The sequence below is a fragment of the Anopheles moucheti genome, chromosome 3 (assembly GCF_943734755.1).
Source record: "Anopheles moucheti chromosome 3, idAnoMoucSN_F20_07, whole genome shotgun sequence".
In the NCBI taxonomy this organism is placed as follows: domain Eukaryota; kingdom Metazoa; phylum Arthropoda; class Insecta; order Diptera; family Culicidae; genus Anopheles; species Anopheles moucheti.
This window is the reverse complement of record NC_069141.1, coordinates 151,731-157,730: the sequence shown is the minus strand read 5'-3', so window position 1 is coordinate 157,730 and position 6,000 is coordinate 151,731. Positions and strand designations below refer to the sequence as shown.

At 38.5% G+C, this 6,000-nt stretch overlaps 1 protein-coding gene across 1 annotated transcript in view; it reads left to right on the top strand.

The window, feature by feature from the left end:
* Positions 1 to 3,687: 3,687 nt before the first annotated feature.
* LOC128300558 (aquaporin AQPAn.G) overlaps positions 3,688 to 6,000 on the top strand; it is a 32,929-nt gene continuing 30,616 nt past the window's right edge. The window contains exon 1 of the mRNA XM_053036662.1: positions 3,688 to 3,768. The gene's annotated coding sequence lies outside the window, so the exon portion shown is untranslated. The remainder of the gene's footprint in view (positions 3,769 to 6,000) is intronic.

Sequence of the window (6,000 nt, the reverse complement as noted above, 5' to 3'; positions counted from 1 at the left end):
AAGGAACATTTGCGTAGTGTCATGGTGTCGAAATTGAGTGTCATGTTTATAAAACAAGATTTGTGAAAAGGATTTCCAACAATGATGTACAACGTACGTAAGCATGTATTTGTATGTAAAATAATTTTAGTTAATAAATAAGAATTTTGTCTACGGTAGAAGATGATTCCTCTGGCCTGATCTCACGTGCATCGAACAGTTGTCTGTACAAGCAGATGCATCTCATGTATGAAATCGTAGATAAATCTACACTTGTGATTTATCATAGGTATTGTATTTGCTTAAGCTTGTATTTAGAATTGCACAAATACCAATCAATCAAAGCGTTAAGCTACACTTTTATCTTAAAAATATACATATGCATAATGAAGCAAGCAAACGCGACACGAAAACGAGAACGGTTGCCAAATTGAAATGAGTTTAATTGCTCCTAATGTTTTACTCGTTTTACTCATGCTCATGTTTCTTGCTCATGTATTGTCGCGACGCTCCACCCATAAAACCATCAGCCCCAAAAATAAAAAGAAAACTTTAACATCATTGATATACGACACGTCCCATCCCGTCCCTGCTTGATCATATTATTCTTTGAACGTTTATTTAAATAAACAAACATTCGAGGTTGTTATGCAATATTTCTGTTCATTATGTTGATTGAGCGTATGCGTAACGTGTCTTACCGATCCCTTTCGTTTAATTACCGAGCAATTGCTACTATTTGTGGACCCGGTTTAGATGTAGTTTTTTTCTGGTTTATGTTTATTATATGAAACATATGATAAACGAAGTGCAGAATTAGCATAATACAATTTGAGATAAAAATCATAAATTAGTTAGTTACTAATTTAATAAACAATTGTCAAAACATCAATATTGGAAGTCAATATATAGCAAGCAGACACAACGTGCCTGACATCTATGCATACATTATACGTTAGCGTAGTAAGGTGCAAATTTTATTCGTTATTAATTAGCCAAAGTTGCGTTGAAACAAAGGGGTACTGGTAACACATACGTCCGGTAGTTCGGTGGCATCGCAAGTTCATGATCGAGGTTATACCATTGCACCGAGCTTGTAAGGTGTGCCTGTGAACGGGAGAGTATCTATTCGGTAGCATGTAGCAGCGTCAGGTTGTGGAGATGTGACTGAATTATTAATTACAACGTTTGACATCCTGCCGTGGACGTGTCCATGCATTTGAGTGCATGAGGCGAGAAGAGGCAACCAGCCGTCCTTGAAAAGAGAGAAAGAAATATGTCTTAAATCTTTACACTTACGATTACCGATGCAGGGGGCTCCGATAGGCATTACATTGGCATTACATGAGGTCGAATTCATTATGCATATTTTGTATAAAGTAAAATGTTATTATTTACTTCATCCTTCACCGCTTGAGTATCGACATTAAATATTCTAGTAGTGAGACAGTAAAGTACTTGTTAGAAAACCATTGGTTTGCTAACGAATTTGAAGAAACAAGACTTTTTTTGCCGAACACGGTTCTAACGTGTGTGCCAAAAAATTGGTTTTTATTCTTTAGTTGTCGTTTGAAAAAGGTGTTGCAGGCGCATCCTGCGACCGGTTTTATCCTTCTTTCCTTCTTTCTCCTCTAAGTCGCTTTTCACTTTTCCCTAGTGCTCTGACAGGTCGTTGGGAATTTTTCACCCACTGTTGTAGTGTTCCCAACAGTAGTAATGCGGAGAATATGGTAAAGTATTGTATTGTTGTTTGAGACGGTCCGGTGTATTGGTAGCGGTTCCAGTTTTCATACGCCAGGACCGGTCCAAAATTCCATCCAAACCAATCCTCCGAACGCAAGACTGACTATCCGGCTATGGGTAAATGAAGTCGAAGAAGACAGAAATTGCAGTGCTCTAGACCGCTCGAGATTGTTAAGCCGATAAAAAAGAAGATGGACCTCTAAGCCGTTTAGTTATGTTTGTTAGATTGATCTGATTACAAAAAACAAATGTATGAGCGCTTGTACGATTGTTGTGAAAAACTATTATAAACGTAATATTTTAAGTAAAACGCCGTTTTCTCGTTTTGCAATTTCTATGCTGTTGTTATTTGGTTTGTAAGTGTAAAACGCTGAATTTACTAGATTAAATCTGGAATATTTGGGTCTTATAGGTCACAGATGACTCATCCTGACGATCGTGTGTGTGCTGCCAGCCTGAGGACATAAATATTCCACTATCACTAGCCCAAACTGATGGTAAAATATTCCAATTTGCCGGATGGACTCCATCTAACAACCATCATATGTCGAACTAGGCACCATTTGCCAAATGAGTTCGGGCGTGCCTAGAACCAATTCGTGGCCAACCCATTACGAGCGACAAAGAAAATGTCACTTTCTTTTGAAAGCCCTTCATTACCAGCCAGCAGCTTTAGTTTATAAGGCGCCTTTATAGAGTTCTGCAGTATTGCAGCTGGAACGATGGCATAGAGTATTTTTTACAGTACCTATTACAGGAAAATTATTGCCCTTCTCCAAAGTAGGAAACTTTGTGTTATTCTGATAATAGTACGACGTCCATTATCAGAACGAATTCGAAATCAATATCAATACGACATCAGAATCCAAAATACTTTTTCCTAGTATCTAGATTAATATGCTAAAATACGTTTGGCAGGACGCGTAATGGCCTACGCCTCATTGGACGAATATTTAATAGACGGGTAGGTCATTTTTAATATATGCCTAGCTTGGAATAGGTATCAAACGCCAGACTTTTGCGGAAGAATAACCCATATAGTTGCAAATGTTTTCATTGCTATCGTACCATATTTATGCTAAGTATGATAAACACTACAGCTACTTCCTTTATAATACAAACACACACATAACTTGTAACTCTCAGTTCCTTATCGCGAGGAAGTGGCGGTGTTAAGATGCGTGTCATGCTTTTTTTAACCGGCACCTAGTACAGAGGAGGGTAGGAAGAATATTGTTCAAAACTCCCGCCAATGGAATAACTAATTGATTGATTGAACGACCTGATTGATCGATGAGAAATTACCGAAAAGAGGTTTTGTAGAACCAGTTTTGTACTGTGGTTGGGTTTTATTCAGGTTGCGCGGGGCTTTTCCAAATGGTTGCTAAAAAACAGTTTAGTAATGGGTAGCATTGTTAATTTCGTCAATATGCGTCTTGGCTCAGTATTAGTAATTAGCGAACAAACGTACATTCTACCATAATCGGTTTGAGACACTTATTCAACATTGTATGACAGAATAAGTTGTATTTCTTCAAGGCGTGTTTGTTAAATATATTTAACTTTTTGATACTTATTTAAAATTGTTCTCTTCGCTTGCATTTTTTTTTGTAGCAAGGCATACAATAACGTTACCAATGAAAGGACTTGCAAATGATGCAAGTAGCATGGGAATGTTATCCACTAATCGGCTAATTCACTGCAAGCGTTTTTTAATACCTTATCCACTTTACTCCTCGAGAGCGTTGTAACGTCATCGAAAATCTTATGCATATTGTGAGTATACGTGCGAGAGAGAAACGTGGTAGTTACTGCTAATATGCTGCAGGTGCAAAATCTCGATGCTGACTGCGTCCCCGTGGGCGCTCTCTCGCGCAAATAATCTCGCGCCCGCAGAAACGCGCTTGGCGCGCGTGTATATTTACCTTCGTACGTTATTTTTCAGTTGTCATTTAAACGTTGTCCGTTGCAGGTTGCAGACCGCGTGTTGCCAAGCGTGTACCGTCAGTGTTAAAATTTCGTGCTTAATTCGTAATAATTACTAAGGTTTGTGACAATTGTCTGTTTTGTAGAATCTTAACACTTCACAAACAGTTTCATCGTTGTCTACTTCGAAATGCACGCTAGTGTTCTCTTCTGTTTTAAATCATTCTCCGTGTTCAAAATACTCACTTGCTGGTTTTCGTTGTGTATGATTTGACCCAGAGTCGAATTATTGCACGTAGTCAGTGATACGAATCTGTTACTAATGTTTTGACAGTGGAGATCGTGTGTGATTTTTATGATGTATAGAGTATATGCACATTCCACTGATAAGAACCAGACCGATATTGCAGTAAACGATATCATTCCCGCAGAACTTTCGCCTTGTAGATGTAGAGCATCCTCCTCTTGAAAATGTTGAGCCACTGTGACACAAGATAGTGCGTTATATTGCTTGTTCTGTGGCGTAAAAGATTTACGTGGTGCGATATAATTCATCTTATCAGCAGTCGCTCAGGAGCCACTGTAAGCTGCGTGAAGTGGTACCTTCGAAACTAGACTGCTATCGACGGTGCTCGAGGAAGAAGGTTTTTTTTTATCGCCCACTGTGTTGCTGATTGAGCATTAGGATCAAGCGTAAAGATTTCTGCAATTGGTGCCCTTTTCTCATCGCAGCAGGCACGAGCTGCACCAACATTTGTGAGTTTGCTTGCGTTGGTAGTGATTAAGTGTCTCGCCTGTTGTTAGGTACGTGTAACGGAATTGATTTTTAAGGTGCCCTTGCTTCATGTACGGAAAATAAATCTATATTGGTAAATTGGTGATATACTTTTATATCTGTTACATAATTGTAGTTATGGTGCTTCATTTTTCAAAAGACGACCCCCTGCATTGCTTGCAGGGATTATAGTAAACAGAATATATAATAATTTCCATCGATTGTTGGCAAACAAATTTTGTGATGAAAATGCATCACTCAAGATGGTGAACTAAGTTATTTATTTTTGTCCAAAACAAGCCATTAAATTATTCAATAACACATGTGTTTAAATCAAAGCCTAGTTGTTAAAAAAACGACTGACAGCAGCTGGTTATTCTTATAATTAGCATATCCTGTCAAGGATAGTTTTTTGGTGTTGCATTGTATTGCATTGCATAGTGGTAAAATAAATGAAGGAAGGAAACCTACCGGACCTGCTCGCCACCAAGACCTAAACCAGCCTGAGAATGTACTACTTCCGGCCGTAATGCAATTCGAGGAAAATGGTTTTCTTCGTGTACAGTGGTTCCAAAGTGTTGGTTAGAACAAATGGGAACGTCTTCCAATTTTGTGGTGGGTTTTGTTTTTCCTTGACGACCTTAGTTATTTACGATAGTGGCTCAATCCCAGCGTTGGATGTTATCCTTGCGCTGAATTTTTACTTCTTGGGTCTCGTGTTCGCCAGCGGTCGGTCTAAGTTATGATGAGGGAAGATGTTGAATATACGAAGAACTGCACCGTTCTTGGGCAGGATTTTCGCTTCCGCTGCTTCCGCTGCATTTGGACTTGGCCGGAAATAGCGTACTAGGTTAGAAGGAGCTGCAAAAGTTTGTGGGTATTCGTATGGGACTGCGGTGTACGATAAATTCTTAACGTTCCATGAAGTCGACACTACTACAGGAAGGGCACACTTCCTTTCTGACGAGCTGGTGAAAATGGAAATAGGGCCAATGAAGATAAAAATAAAACCCACGAACGATCGTATGTTCTTCTCTTGCCTTCGTTTTGACGAAGACGAATGGGTGAATTAACGATTGTTTCAAAGTACCTTATTTCACAGCGTAAAGCCACTCTTCTTATGGTTTTTTTTTTCAAAAATAAGTTTTCTTATTTCAAATTTAAAAAAAACTTATGAGTTATGCATTATCAAACTTATGAAAAAAACAAGTTTATTGTTACAATTCATTATTAATTGACCCATTTCGGTAGTGTATTGGTAGCGGCGCCGGTCTTCATACGACAGAACGGAGGAAAAATTCCATCTGAATCGTTCCCCCGTAGCAAGGTCTATCTGGCTACGTTGTAAAACAAGTTAATACGGAAAGACCGTTCTATCGATGAAAAAAAAAACATAATTAAGATTACTATTATTATTGCTTGATATCCTAACTGCTGTTTTCAAATGCATTGTCAATGATGCATCGTCAATGTGGTAATCCTCGTCATCACAATCCATATAAATTGCATCATCCTCAATGCAAGAATCGAAAAGCTACTATAACCGTGTGTAAATCCGACATTGGGTATTTTTGAAC